The sequence below is a fragment of the Pristiophorus japonicus genome, chromosome 7 (assembly GCF_044704955.1).
Source record: "Pristiophorus japonicus isolate sPriJap1 chromosome 7, sPriJap1.hap1, whole genome shotgun sequence".
Taxonomy (NCBI): Eukaryota; Metazoa; Chordata; class Chondrichthyes; family Pristiophoridae; genus Pristiophorus; species Pristiophorus japonicus.
Window position 1 is genome coordinate 119,115,889 of NC_091983.1, and position 15,991 is coordinate 119,131,879.

At 46.5% G+C, this 15,991-nt stretch overlaps 1 long non-coding RNA gene across 1 annotated transcript in view; it reads left to right on the forward strand.

The window, feature by feature from the left end:
- The window catches only part of LOC139267253 (uncharacterized), a 29,993-nt gene extending 25,821 nt beyond the window's left edge, over positions 1-4,172 (forward strand). Inside the window, exon 3 of the long non-coding RNA XR_011593868.1 lies at positions 3,553-4,172. This is a non-coding gene — a long non-coding RNA (uncharacterized lncRNA). The remainder of the gene's footprint in view (positions 1-3,552) is intronic.
- Positions 4,173-15,991: the final 11,819 nt, after the last annotated feature.

Sequence of the window (15,991 nt, forward strand, 5' to 3'; positions counted from 1 at the left end):
GAGCACCAACCAATCACACCCAAAGACGCAACTCCTGACAACGACCAGTTCTTTTGTGCGCATGTGCCCATCTTTTCATTTTGGTCGCACGATTGCGCGAAACCACCTGGAAATCTTCTGCGCATACGCTGCACAGAAAGCCATTGCACAGCATTTAATCGTTGCCGGCAATCACTCTGTTCATAGAACAGAAGGAGCCATTCATAGAGCAAATTGCTCCCCTTCACCCCACTTTCCAGTAGAGCCAGCAGGAATACTAAAACCTATTCTTTAGAAGACTTTATTCAAAGTGACCCACATTACATACTGTGTATCCCCAAGATAAGCTTGCAACCCTTCCCCAGCGTACTCCCATATGTATGAGAGCAAGAGAGTCCGCAATTAATTCCCACCACCTACTTACAATTAGCACTCAATTGTTCTACACCACTTCACTACAATTAACACCAGCCACCTCATCAAACAGCAACCAATGCGGCCCACAACAGAAGTGCGCAGACACAAAATGGCACCCATAGTGCCAGAAAACCATAGAAACATAGAAAATTGGTGCTGGAGTAGGCCATTCGGCCCTTCGATCCTGCACCACCATTCAATATGATCATGGCTGATCATGCAAGTTTAGTACCCCATTCCTGCTTTCTCTCCATACCCCCTGATCCCTTTAGCCGTAAGGGCCACATCTAACTCCCTTTTGAATATATCTAACGAATTGGCCGCAACAACTTTCTGTGGTAGAGAATTCCACAGGTTCACAATTCTCTGAGTGAAGAAGTTACTTCTCATCTCGGTCCTAAATGGCTTACCCCTTATCCTTAGACTGTGACCCCTGGTCCTGGACTTCCCCAACATCGGGAACATTCTTCCCACATCTAACCTGTCCAATCCTGTCAGAATTTTATATGTTTCTATGAGATCCCCTTTCAGTCTTCTAAATTCCAGTGAATATAAGCTTAGTCGATCCAGTCTTTCTTCATACATCAGTCCTACCATCCCGGGAATCAGTCTGGTGAACCTTCGCTGCACTCCCTCAATAGCAAGAATGTTCTTCCTCAGATTAGGAGACCAAAACTGTACACAATATTGAAGGTGTGGCCTCACCAAGGCCCTGTACAACTACAGTAAGACCTCCCTGCTCCTATACTCAAATCCCCTAGTTATGAAGGCCAACATGCCATTTGCCTTCTTCACCACCTGCTGTACCTGCATGACAACTTTCAATGACTGATGTACCTGACACCCAGGTCTCGTTACACCTCCCCTTTTCCTAATCTGCCGCCATTCAGATAATATTCTGCCTTCATGTTTTTGGCCCCGAAGTGGATAACCTCACATTTATCCAGAGTCTATAGAATGTTGGAAAATGACCACCAATGAATCCATTATTTCTAGGGCCACTTCCTTAAGTACTCCGGGATGCACACTAGCAGGCCTTGGGGATTTATCGGCCTTCAATCCTTTTCTACCTTTTGCTTCTGCCCCCATTTTACTTCATGGCCTTAAGGAGCTGAATTTCACAGCCAAAATTCCAAGACAAAATTATTTGTCGCTTGGCGGAGTGCGGAGTGATTGCAGACAAGGACTAAATGCTGCGCAGTGGCCTTCTGTGCAACGCATGTTGGACCAAACTAGGTCACACCCTGCAACTAGTGAATAGATTTGCCCATGCGCACAAAAAAAATGCGCAAATCCAGTTTCGGGGTCGGGACTGGAGAGCTGCCTCCATCTTGTTTGAAGCAGGGGTGGGGGGTGGGTAGGGGGTGGGCAGTCACGACGGGAGAGGGGCAGATATGACGGGAGGGAGTGTCAGAAATGGGGGGAGAGGGGGCCACAGACACGAGACTGCCCGCTCCCCTCCGCACAGGATGCCCAAAGATCAGGAGAATGGGACTGAAGTGCAGTCAGAAATCGAGGAACAGCCCCTTCAGATAATGGAATAGGGGCTGCAACCTCACACATTGTGAACATAGACATGGAACATTGACTATTCCAGACCGCAGAAATTGCAGATATAATGGGGAACAAAGAAATGGCAGACCAATTGAACAAATACTCTGGTTCTGACTTCACGAAGGAAGACACAAATAACCTTCCGGAAGTACTAGGGGACCGAGGGTCTAGTGAGAAGGAGGAACTGAAGGATATCCTCATTAGGCGGGAAATTGTGTGAGGCAAATTGATGGGATTGAAGGCAGGTAAATTCCTGGGGCCAGAGTACTTAAGAAAGTGGCCCTAGAAATAGTGGATGCATTGGTGATCATTTTCCAACAGTCTATCGACTCTGGATCAGTTCCTATGGACTGGAGGGTAGCTAATGTCACACCACTTTTTAAAAAGGGAGGGAGAGAGAAAGCGGGTTAGGTGGGGAAAATGTTGGAATCAATTATTAAAGATGAAATAGCAGCACATTTGGAAAGCAGTGACAGGATCGGTCCGTGACAGGATCGGTCCAAATCAGCATGGATTTATGAAGGGGAAATCATGCTTGACAAATCTTCCGAAATTTTTTGAGGATGTAACTAGTAGAGTGGACAAGGGAGAACCAGTGGATGTGGTGTATTTGAACTTTCAAAAGGCTTTTGACAAGTTCCCACACAAGAGATTGGTGTGCAAAATCAAAACACATGGTATTGGGGGTAATATACTGACGTGGATAGAGAACTTGTTGGCAGACAGGAAGCAGAGAGTCAGGATAAACGTGTCCTTTTCAGAATGGCAGGCATTGACTAGTGGAGTGCCGCAGGGCTCAGTGCTGGGACGCCAGCTCTTTACAATATACATCAATGATTTGGATGAAGGAATTGAGTGTAATATCTCCAAGTTTGCAGATGACATTAAACTGGGTTGCGGTGTTAGCTGTGAGGGAGACGCTAAGAGGCTGCAGGGTGACTTGGACAGGTTAGGTGAGTGAGCAAATGCATGGCAGATGCAGCATAATGTGGATAAATGTGAGATTATCCACTTTGGTGGCAAAAATGCGAAGACAGAATATTATCTGAATGGTGGCAGATTAGGAAAAGGGGAGGTGCAACGAGAGCTGGGTGTCATGGTTCATTAGTCATTGAAAGTTGGCATACAGGTACAGCAGGTGGTAAAAAAGGCAAATGGTATGTTGTCCTTCATAGCAAGGGAATTTGAGTATAGGAGTGGGGAGGTCTTACTGCAGTTGTACAGGGCCTTGGTGAGGCCTCACCTGGAATATTGTGTTCAGTTTTGTTCTCCTAATCTGAGGAAGGACATTCTTACTATTGAGGGAGTACAGCGAAGGTTCATCAGACTGAATCCCGGGATGGCAGGAGTGACATATGTGGAGGGACTGGATCAACTGGGCCTATTACATTGGAGTTTAGAAGGATGAGAGGGGATCTCATAGAAACGTATAGGATTCTGACGAGACGGGACAGGTTAGATGCGGATAGAATGTTCTCGATGTTGGGGAAGTCCAGAACCAGGGGACACAGTCTTAGGATAAGGGGTAGGCCATTTAGGACTGAGATGAGGAGAAACTTCTTCACTCAGAGAGTTGTTAACCTGTGGAATTCCCTGCCGCAGAGAGTTGTTGATGCCAGTTCATTGGATATATTCAAGAGGGAGTTAGATATGGCGAGGACAGAGGCAAGATGGCGTCCCTCCTGCTGCGAGGTGTAGTGTGGCTGAAAAAAATAGATGGCCGTGGCCACGAGGTGCAACGCTGAGGGACCAACACGTGATGTCTAACAAAGGATTTGATTGGGGTAAAGCCAGCATGGCTCTCTTAAAGGAGACCTGCAACCAACTGAACTTAAAGAGACATTGTATGTATGGCAATCAATGTAACGAACCGATTAAAATTGTGAACAAAACTTTGTTGCGAGATGTTGGTACCATTCCTAATGTAAAGAACAAAATGTTGTTGCGAGATGTCAAGAATAGAGTGTCCCCAAAAGTAGCAAGCGAGCGAATTCGGGAGGGTAAAGGCGCTGATCCTGATGCCCTGCCCAGGTGTCCCCACAAGTTATAGGCCAGTGACCTCAGGAGGATGAAGGCACTGATCCTGATACCCTGCCCCAGGTCTATCCTACGCTGCAGGCACCCAATGGCACTATTCGTCACGGACCTGGAAACAAAAACGGCGCCAATACGTGCAGTCGCCCGCCGTTGCCCACCACCTGGGTGGAGACGGCAAAGCCCCCAAATCCAGTCGTTCCCCAAACGGGACCTGGAACAGCCAGGTTCCCAACCCTGTTAGCGAGCAGAGAGAAGATACTGCAGTCCTCAAAGGAGGACAGGGAGGCCACACACATCTGTGGCTCTGCCCACCACTAGGCAACGGCAAAGGCCGAGTCCTGGCAAGGTGAGTGAACTAAGCCCACCCCACTAGCAGGAGGTGCAGCGCTGCTATCAGACGACGAGGGCCCCGTCAGGTTGCTCTGGAACTAGCGTCCTCGCATACCTGGACTGCTACCTCAGTACTGACCATGACTGAACCATGAATGCAATCTACCCAATCTGTGCGCACAACCGTAAAACATAACGAATATAAGTCACTGAACCAAGGTGTCACAATACAAACTGTAAAAAAAAAAAAATTCTTCCTTTCTTTGTACTTGCACTGTGTCTGATCCTGTATGTTAATGTAATGGGCCAGTTGCATGTTCTCGCTGTGGAGGGTGGAGGGGGAATGGATGTATGTAGCCATGGACACACACATGGATCACACCCAGAACCCTGTGGAACCTCCACTGCATCATCGAACCATCCAAACTGGTAACCACTACCCAAGGTGTGGCAAAAGGACTTGGGGGTTAACAGGGAGCGAACCAAGCCAAAGCACAGCCAAGGTGCAAGGTCTATTGGCACTTAAGTCTGGGGAGAGCTAAGCCAGAGCACACAGTGCAAAAGAAATTGGCACAAAGGACTTGGGGGAGAGCGATGTTATATATGCAGCCTATAGAGATACTCTCTGTGTAGTCACTGTATAGTTGCATAAGATGAAGACTTGTTTACCTGATGTACTATCAATAATGTTTACACTGTGTATATACTATGCTGGCACCACTAGAGGGTGCAATTTGTGGAGACTGGAGTTTCCTGCCCTGGTGGCAGAGGCTGTATAAAAGGCAGCCACCATGCAGCTGCCTCACTCTGGAGTTTGGAATAAAGGACAAAGGTCACTACAGTTTGAGTACAACACATTGCCTCGTGGGAGTCATTCATAAGTACAATATAGACATAACACTAGTGTTAGCTTTCTTCCTAAGATCTTGATAATCCCAGTTAATAATATCCTGTCTAGTTGGTTTGTGTTTTCTCATTGATCTTCTCAACTGAACTCCAACTCTACCTTCCCCCCTCAGAAGATAGAGTCTCTGCGAGATAGTCCCATACCCGCAGAACCATCTTCAGTCGGCTGCATCTAAGTTGGTGGGGATTTCGACATTGTGTCCGTTATGTCTGTTGAAATACTTAGACCTGTCAACTCACTCTGATCATCATCCACTAGTCATCTACTTGTGGTACCGAAGGTGCATCACTCGCTAGAAACATTTGTCCACATGAACCTTCCTGATTATATTCACTAATTTTGACCAGGTGCTGTTCGTTGTGTACCCTGTTGTAGAATGGGACGTAGTTCTGTATGTAAAAAGAAAATTCGCCAACCTGTGCTTCATGCTCACCGATGATCCAGTCTGTGGAATTTGTTTCCGCACAGTCTCCTTGACAATCCAGACTGACCTTTCAGCTGCACCATTCGAAGCAGGATGATATGGTACTACCAACATGTGTTTGATACCGTTGTGCCTGGCAATATTTGCAAATTGCGGGACGGAAATTACATCCCATTATTGAATGGCATTTCTTCGGGCAAGCCATGGCATGCAAAAATGTCCTGTAATTCATCCAATGTATGCTCTGTAGTTGTAGATTACCCATGTGCTGTATCTCCAGCCATTTCGAATGGCTATCGATTAGAACCAGAAAATTATCATTGCCCCCATCACAAAAATAAATATGTATTCTTTGGAAAGGTCTCGTTGGCCAAGTCCATGTTTGCAGGGGTGTTTTAGCTGTCATGACCCTGCAGCCTTGACAGATAGAAGTATTAGTAAGTAGGTATACTAAGTCTTTATCCAACCCAGGCCAATAAACAAAACTTCGGGAAACCGCTTGCATGCCCACGATGACAGTATGCTCATTGTGAAGTTCCGTCAAGACTTTGGCCCGTAGTGCACTGGGAATGAATACTCTCAGGCACCCATTTTAGACATCCCTGCTCACATGATAATTCATGTCGATGGTGATAAAAGGGCTTTAACCCCTCGTCTAAATGCGTCTGATCTTCAGATCACCCCTGCAGGGTATGCTCATAGGCCCGCTGTAACATGGCATCTTTCTGTGTGCTCTGCAATAATAGAGGCAGTGACTGGAAAGTCCTCATCAGCGACATTTAGAGTGAAGATTGCCTGCTGACAGCCAATTTCAGAATCTTCATGAGGCAAAATTGAAAGGTCATCCGTCACTGCATTCTGCTTCGATGTACGATACTCGATTCTGTGATCATACTGAGACAATAAAATAGCCCATCTTAGCATCCTGGAAGCCGCAATAGATAGAATTGCCACCTTTGGGCCTAGGATAGCTAGTAACTGTTTGTGATTGGTTATTAATGTGAATTGGCGTCCCAAAAGAAACTGGTGAAACCTTTTAATACCAAATATAATTGCCAAAGCCTCTTTCACAATCTAGGCATAATTTTGTTTGCTTTTGTTGAGCGTACGCGATGCAAAGGCAACCGGCTTTTCCTGCCCATCATTCACAACATGGCTGATCACTGCTCCCGCACCATACCAAGAGGCATCACATACTAATCTTAATTTACAAGTCAGATTATAATGGACGAGTAGAGCACTGCTGCTCAAGCGTCGCTTGCACGTGTCATTTGCATTCTGTTGCTCTTTGTCCTATCTCCAGCGCACCCCGTTCTTTAATAAATAATGGAGTGGTGCGAGCACCGTTGCTAGTCCAGGAAGGAAACGAGCATAATATTGGACCATGCATAAAAAGGATCGTAATTCAATAGTGTTTCACAGTTCCGGAGCCATCATGATGGCTTGCACTTTCTCCTTACCTTTTTGGAGACCATTTTCATCTACCCGCAATCCTAGATAAACCACCTCCCTCTATATAAATACATATCTACTCCTCTTCAGCTTCACATTATGGTCATTAAACCGTCTGATTTCCAGGTTTTCCTTCTCTGGGTCGGTGGCTATCAACACATCATCTTGATTGCACAAACAGTGATTTAGTCCCTGTAAGATCTGATCCATTGTAGCCTGAAATATCTTTGGTGAGGGCTTGATACCATAGGGAAACTTATTGTATGAATATAAACCTTTGTGTGTGTTGACTGTCAGACACTGCCTACTATCCTTGTCAACGTTGGGTTGAGCATAGGTGTGGGAGCAATCCAGTTTTGTGAAGACTTTCGCTCCCGTCTGTGGTGTATGTAGCACACAAATCACTGACTCCACACGGTCTGGTGTAAGTCTAACTGCTGTGACCTTCGTCCTTTATTGTTCAGCTCCAGAGTGCCTCCCAAGTGTGGTGGTCAGCCTTATATAGTCCTTATTACAGGTACTACCAGGGTTTCCCACCGCAGCGCCCTCTGTGGTGTGGCATAGTACTTACATTACATTTAAGGTACTGGGACGATACACACATCATTACATAACACCGTCAGTTCTGCATACAGGTCATGTGATGTCGATAAAGGGTTCATCATCAACTGCTCAATTCAGGGTAATTTTATAATCCCCACAGAGCCATACCATTTTGTCTGCCTTTGCAACTACACGTTTGTCATGTATGTAACCTTCATGTAACTGCAACCTTCATAACAACACTGCATATTGCATACACCTAAGAAATGCACACCTTGACCACAGGGGGTGAACTTGTGGGAGACACTCCTCACCTGGTCATCCAGGTATATAAAGGGAGGTCCCACGCAGGGTCATCACTTCTTGGTCCTGTGAATAAAGGTTCAGGTCACAGAGTGACCTTGTCTGCAGAATGTGCCTCGTGTGAATTTATAGTAGTGTGTAAGGACATTACATTTGGCGATGAGAAACGGGAATCAACGACCCACGAGAATGGCCACCGGTAGTACAGAGGAACGCTACTGTGTTGGTGAGGACTGGGACGATTTCGTTGAGCGGCTCCAGCAGAGCTTTGTCACAAAGGACTGGCTGGGTGATGCAGCGGCTGACAAGCGAAGGGCTCATCTGCTGACCAGCTGTGGACCTAAGATGTACGCGCTGATGAAAGACCTGCTCTCACCCAAGAAGCCGGCAGACAAAACCTTTGAAGAGCTCAGCAAACTGATCAGTGAGCACCTCAAACCGGCGAGCAGTATACACATGGCCCAACACCAATTCTATACACACCGACGTCGGGAAGGGCAGAGCATACCGAACTTCGTTGCGGACCTTCGGCACTTGGCCAGCCTCGAAGTTCACAGATGCCTGCAGGGGGGAGATGTTAAGGGATTTTTTTATTGAGGGCATTGGTCATGCTGGGATTTTCAGAAAGCTTATTGAGACTAAGGACTTGACCTTGGAAGCAGCGGCTTTGATGGCTCAGACCTTCATGGTGGGGGAGGAGGAAACCAAGATAATATACATGCGCAACTCTGCTTCCAACATGGCGATGGATCATGGAGTTAACATTGTAAATGCGACTCAGAACCCCGCAGGCAGGCAAGGGCAATTCAACACCACCCAGGCAGCAACAGACTCTAGAGTGAGTCCTCAACAGAGACAATGGCAGGTTGAACGGACATTTAAGCCACCACAGTGGACAATGCGTCCCGGGATGGGGCCATTGACACCCACTGACAGAGTGCTCAAGAGTAATCAAAGAGACAATCAGAGAGGAATGCCTGGTAACAGTCCTTTTGTTCACAACGATCTCAGCTCGTGCTGGAGGTGCAGGGGCAGACATGCTGCAAAAACCTGTAGGTTTCAACAATTTATCTGTAGAAATTGTAACTTCAGTGGACATTTAGCCAGAATGTGCAGGAAGCCCGCAGCGAGGCTAATTTACGAGGCAGATGAACCAGAAGAGGGGTCTGCAAGGCACGTTGATGCTTGGGACAAAGCAATGGACGCTGAAGTTCAGCGGGTTCATGTGGCAAACATCCATAGCTCATATACCAAAACGCCACCTATGATGATGAAAGTCCTATTAAATGGCATCCCGGTACACGTGGAGCTGGACACAGGGGCCAGCCAGTCACTTATGAGTGTCCAACAATTTGAGAAACTATGGCCACTCAGAGCTAGCAGACCCAAACTAGTACGCATTGACTCGCAATTACGGACGTACACCAAAGAGATCTTCCCATTGCTAGGCAGTACAATATAATAGATCAGAGAACTGGCTGCCACTCTGGATTGCCCCAGGAAATGGTCCTGCGCTTTTGGGGAGGAGCTGGCTAGCCGAGATGAACTGGAAATGGGGGGGATGTGCACGCCATTTCATCTGTGGAGCGAAGTTCATGCTCACAGATCCTACAGAAATTTGAGTCATTATTTCAACCTGGTGTCGGGACTTTCGAAGGTGCCAAAGTAGTGATACGCATCACCCCGGACGCCAGACCAGTGCACTACAAAGCCAGAGCTGTGCCGTATGTGATGCGGGAGAAAATGGAGGGTGAGTTGGACAGGTTGCTAAGAGAGGGCATAATTTCACCCGTTGAATTCAGCAACTGGGCAAGCTCCATCGTCCCTGTCCTAAAAACGGATGGCTCGGTCAGGATCTGTGGCGACTACAAGGCCACTATCAACCGAGTGTCACTACAATACCAATATCCGCTTCCGAGAGCGGAGGACCTTTTTACCAAGCTGGCAGGCGTCAAGCTGTTCACCAAGCTGGACCTCACTTCAGCCTACATGACCCAGGAACTGGCCGAAGAATCCAAGCTACTGACCACCATCACCACGCACAAGGGGCTGTTTGTCTACAACAGAGGTCCATTTGGCATTCGATCAGCAGCCGCTATCTTTCAAAGGAACATGGAAAGCCTGCTCAAATCCATCCCCGGAACAATCCTTATCACGGGTCGAGACACCGAGGAACACCTCCACAACCTGGACCTACCCGACTGGACCGGGTAGGCCTGCGACTAAAGAGGTCCAAGTGTGTGTTTTTGGCCCCAGAGGTCGAGTTTTTGGGCAGGAGAGTTGCCGCAGACGGGATCCGGCCTACCGAATCCAAAACGGAGACGATTCGTCGTGCGCCCAGGCCCGGCAACATGTCGGAGTTGCGTTCATTTCTGGGACTCTTGAACTATTTCGGGAACTTTCTGCCGAACTTAAGCACATTATTGGAGCCGCTACACGTGCTCCTGTGTAAGGGTTGCGATTGGTTTTGGGGGACTGTCAAGAACGGGCATTCAATCGGGCGCAGAACCTGCTTTGTTCTAACAAGCTGTTGACTCTGTACAACCCCTATAAGAAATTGGTTTTGACATGTGATGCATCATCCTATGGGGTTGGGTGCGTGTTGCGGCAGAGTAATGATGAGGGCCAACTCCAACCTGTGGCTTATGCCTCCAGGTCGCTCTGGCGGGCTGTGATGGGGGAGTCTGCGCTGTCAAAGGCTTCAACGGCCATGACCATCTCAGCACTTTGCTCCGCTGCCCCCTCAGTGGTGGCCAGTGGAAGCCTGCTGAGTGCGTCAGTGTAATTTTTGGTGCCTGGCCGGTGCCGTATGGTGTAGTCATACGCAGCCAGCGTGAGAGTCCATCGCTCTATGCGAGCTGACGCATTGGCATTGACAGCTTTGCTGTCTGACAACAGGGATGTTAACAGCTTGTGGTCTGTTTCTAACTCGAACCTTTTGCCAAAAAGGTACTGGTGCATCTTTTTCACCCCATAGACACATGCGAGTGCTTCCTTTTCAACCATCCCATATCCCCGTTCTGCTGGCCTATAGGTCCCGACCGCATTCGCTCATGGGAGTCCCGCCCGCGGAACTACTCATGAAACGTACACTTAAAACTCGGCTGTCCCTCATTCATCCAGTCCTGTCAGACATTGTTGAGGGCAAGAGCCAGTCCCAAAATGAGTGCCATGACCATAACTCAAAGGGGAGATGTATAGAAATCGATGACCCTGTATTTGTTCTTAATCATGCTTTGGGGCCCAAGTGGCTTGAGGGTACTGTAATTGGCAAAGAGGGGAATAGGGTCATCGTGGTCAGACTTAACAATGGACAGATATGCCGCAAGTATCTGGACCAAGTAAAAAAAAGGTTCAGCATGGATACTGAGGAACCTGAGGAAGATCATGAGATGTTGCCCACACCACCGCCAGTGAATGAGCAACAAGAACATTCAGCAGCATCCACAGTCCCTGCGGCCAGCCCGGACAAGCCAGAATCACCACAGGTGACAGAGATGCATGCCAAGACTCAACAACCAGAGCCCCAACTGTGGCGCTCCACGAGAGAGCATTGACCGCCTGAAAGACTCAATCTTTGACCCCATAAGACGTTGGGGGGGGGGGCGGGGAGGAGGTGATGTCATGTATGTAACCTTCATGTAACTGTAACCTTCATAGCAACACTGCATATTGTATAAACCTAAGAAATGCACACCTTGACCACAGGGAGTGAACTTGTGGGAGAGACTCCTCACCTGGTCATCCAGGTATATAAAGGGAGGTCCCACGCAGGGTCATCACTTCTTGGTCCTGTGAATAAAGGTTCACGTCACAGTGACCTTGTCTGCAGAATGTGCCTCGTGTGAATTATAATAGTGTGTAAGGACATTACAACGTTAAGTGTCCAAAATCCAGAGTTCCGAAATCTTCCGAAATCAGGGCACCGGGCCGATCCGTAGCGGGGTCGTCCGGAATCCAGAAAATGTTCCAGAATCCGGACATTTTTTTTTATAAAACCAAATTAACCGCTGAAAAATCATTTAAAAATAAAAACTTTAACTCATCTTTTTTTGCAGGTCTTCAAAGCAGGTTTTTCCCGGCCGCCGACCCCTGACCCGAACCACCGACTCCCCCTGCTCTGCTGCTGCCGACTTCCCTCCGCTCCGCCGCTGACACCGGGCCCCCCTACCTACCTCGCACCCCGCTGCACTGCCAACGCCAGGCCCCCTTACCTACCTCGGCCCCCGCTCCACTGCCAACGCTGGGCCACCCGTACCTACCTCGGCCCCCGCTCCACCACTGACACCGGGCCACCCCCCCACTCACTTATCTCGGCCCCCGCTCCGCCACCGTCACAGGAATATTAAAAGATAAAAAATTTAACACTGAGCCGCATAAGTAGAAATTAGCGCAGGTGACCAAAAGCTCGGTCAGAGGTATTTTTTAAGCAGCGTCTTGAAGAAGGAAAGAGAGGTAGAGAGGCATAGAGGCTTAGGGAGGGAATTCCAGAGCTTAGGGTCTAGACAGCTGAAGGCACAGTCACCAATGGTTGAGCAATTATAATCAATCAAGGATGCTCAAGAGGGCAGAATTAGAGGAGCGCAGATATCTCGGGGGATTGTGGGGCTGGAGAAGAATACAGAGCTAGGGAGGGGTGAGGCCATGGAGGGATTTGGAAATAAAGATGAGAATTTTCAACTAGAGGCGTTGGTCAACCAAGAGCCAATGTAGGTCGCCAAGCACAGGAGTGATGGGTGAGCGAGACTTGGTGCGAGTTAGGACACGTGCAGTCGAGTTTTGGATCATCTCTAGTTAACGTAGGGTAGAATGTGGGAGGCCAGCCAGGAGTGCATTGGAATAGTCAAGTCTAGATCGATTATTAATCAGTACTAACATTCTGAAATCCTGACATAAGGAATATATTGCCTTGCCCTTCACTGCATATACACCAAAACCTATACTGTTCTAATAGATTTTCACCCAATGAAGTCTTTGATTATCGTCGGGCCGGTCCTTGGATTTACATGCGGCTACAATGTGTCCCCTTACTTGACACAGGTAACATCTTGCCCATTTGTACTGACACTGTTGTGCGGTATGGTTGCTAGTACACCTATAACATCTATTTTTCTTGGTTTCATAACTCTCCCTCCAACTAGGGCTTACAATCTTCTGCGTTTCTACAGCCTTGTGGCTTGAACTCCTACCAATGCCGGTAATGGGTTAAATTCATTAATATTTTTTTCTGCCATCTCCATGGAGGTGGCTACTGTGCAAGCTTTCTCAAAAGAGAGATCATCCATACCTGCAATTTTGACTGGATGTGTTCATCTGTTAGTCCACACACAAATTTATCTCGAAGAGCTCTGTTTAGCAATCCTCCACAATTGCAATGTAGAGACAATTTTCTTATGGCAACAATGTATTCACTGATGTTGCATCAGGCCTTTGGTTTCTCATTGCAAACTTATAGCTCTCTGCTATTTCTAAAGGCTTTGGATCAAAATGATTCTCCAATATCTGTAGTATGTCTGAGAATGAAGCATCCTTAACCTTTTTCGGGGTTAACAAATTCACTAAGATATTATAATTCTCTGCTCCAATCATGACTGACAAAATAGCGTTCATTTTCTCCTGAACTGCTTGATTCCTTAATTGCAAATTTGTCACACCTGCTGGGACTTCTATAGAACATTTGCAAACTTTCCCTGTCGGATCTAAACAATTCCTTGTCAAATGCTCCCAAATTACTGACATAACTTGTTGTCACATCCATGTTGCTTTCTTAGCTTAATAGCCATTAATCACTCTCAATAATCTTGAATTGCTTTTCAATGATTCTAAATGGATTTCCACAAGCTCTTTTTGTCAGTTCAACACTGTTCACTAATCACAAAAAAAAATGGTATGCCAGACTCTCATTCGAGAACCACGCTGCCGGTATATCTTCTTGCTGCGCCCCACTTGCATTTGCCTTCTTATAAAAGGAAATTCCACCAAAATCTCTTACTGAAGAAGATCCCACCCTCATCGCCATTTTGTAATGTATTTGCTTCATGGGTTCTTGCTTAAGAATTCATAGCAAAACATTGCTATTAAGAGCTAGTTGGTTTAGTAACAATGATTTAACAATCAAACTAACATTACCAGTTCATCCACTAGGCTCACAACTGCATACCTCATCATGGATGACCTAGACCCAACTGACTGGGGTTTTATAGAGTCTTGTGAACATCACGTGACTGGCTAAGCCACTCACAATGCAACAGCTCTATAACTATTTTAAAGTAACTTTAAATCAAGTGTCCCCTTTTGTAAGGGCACAAAAATCCACAAATTAACCAATAAACATTAAAGGGAACCTTACAAATCAAATTAAATTAAAATGTTGTTCCCTGTTGAAATGATGCATTGCAGTCCCTCACCACTTGCGGAAGGCTGCAAGCATACTGGCGGACAGCAGCTCTACAATACTTTTTGTAGAAAACAAAAATAAACATTAAATCAAGTGCCCCCTGATTTAAAAGGGGCTGGGGGGACTCTCCAAACACTTTTCAAGTGCTCTTTTTTTTGTTGTTTTTTTGGTTTTTATTTAGGGCACTAAAAAACATAAATTTTACAAGTGCCCCCTGGCTAAAAGGGGCAGCGGGGGGGGGGGCACTAAAACCCGGCAATAAAACAAATTAAACTTTAAAACATATAAAATCAAATTAAAATTTGGTTGCCGGGGATGATGATGCACTCCAGTCCCTCCGGCGCCCGCCTCTCGCGGAAGGCCGCGAGCGTACCGGTGGACAGCAGCTCTACAAACCAGTGAGCATTCTCACAGTTGCATACATCCCTTAATACCTTTGGTTAACAAAAAGCTATCAATCTCAGATTTAAAATTAACAACTGATCAAGCATCAATTGCCATTTTTGGAAGAGAGTTCTAAACTTCAGCACCCATTGTGTGTAGAAGTGTTTCTTCACTTCACTCCTAAAAGGTGAGGGTTTAATTTTAAGAGTATGCCTCCCCTAGTGAAAGAATCTCCAACCAGCGAAAATAGCTTCTCTCTATCTACCCTGTCTGTTCCCCTTAATGTCCTGAAAACCTCGATCACATCACCCCTTAACCTTCAGAAGTACTTCATTGGCTGTAAAACACTTTGGGACGTGTTGAGGTCGTGAAATGTGCTCTATAAATGCAAGTCTTTCCTTCTTTCTTGAACTCTGTGGTGTTGCTCATGTTCACAAAATGAGGGAAAATATGGTGCCTCTCTCATCCTGCAACTCTCTCTTTACTTGTCTTCCATTCTAATATTGTTTATGTCCCCTTTCGACCTGCTTGCCTTCCGTTCTTTAAATTTCCCTTTCTTACTCTATGCCTCTCGAAAATTCTCTTGTTGCGTTCTCTCTCTTTGCACTCTTTTCCATTTTTGCAAATCTTTCCTTGTCTCGATCCCCTCTCTTCTGCACATATTTTACTCTCTTTGCATGTCTCTTACACATTCCATCTTTCTCTTTTTCTTTGTGTATGGCTGTTATTCTGTGTTCATTTTGCACAATCCTTCTTTCTCTCTATGTGTATCTCTTTTTCTGTATATCTTGCAGTATCTCCTTTTCCTCTCACCTGTCATGGAAGCTAGTAGATTTGGGTTTCAAAACTCTTAAAGCTGTAGGAATGGTCTTCTCTCTATCTTGCAATAGAACATTTGAACTGTAATGTATATAACCCTTTGTAACCTGCATGACACCTGACCACCAGAGGGCCCACCTGTTGGAGTCCCAAGGGATTCTAGCATCCCTTGGGAGCACAGTATATAAGCAGGCCACCCACGAGGTACCTGCACTCTGGACTCTTATTAAAGGAGCTAAGGTCACAATTGCTCATTGTACACAGTACTCAGTTTCATTCTTTATTAGGAGTGTACCAATTGGCGACGAAGTAACGAACAACTGCGCAAAAATGAAAAGAGCAATCGGTATCCTGGAGAAGTTCTCCCAATCGTCCTCAGAAGAGGACGATTGGGAGACCTTCATGGAGAGACTCGACCAATACTTCGTGGCCAACGAGTTGAAAG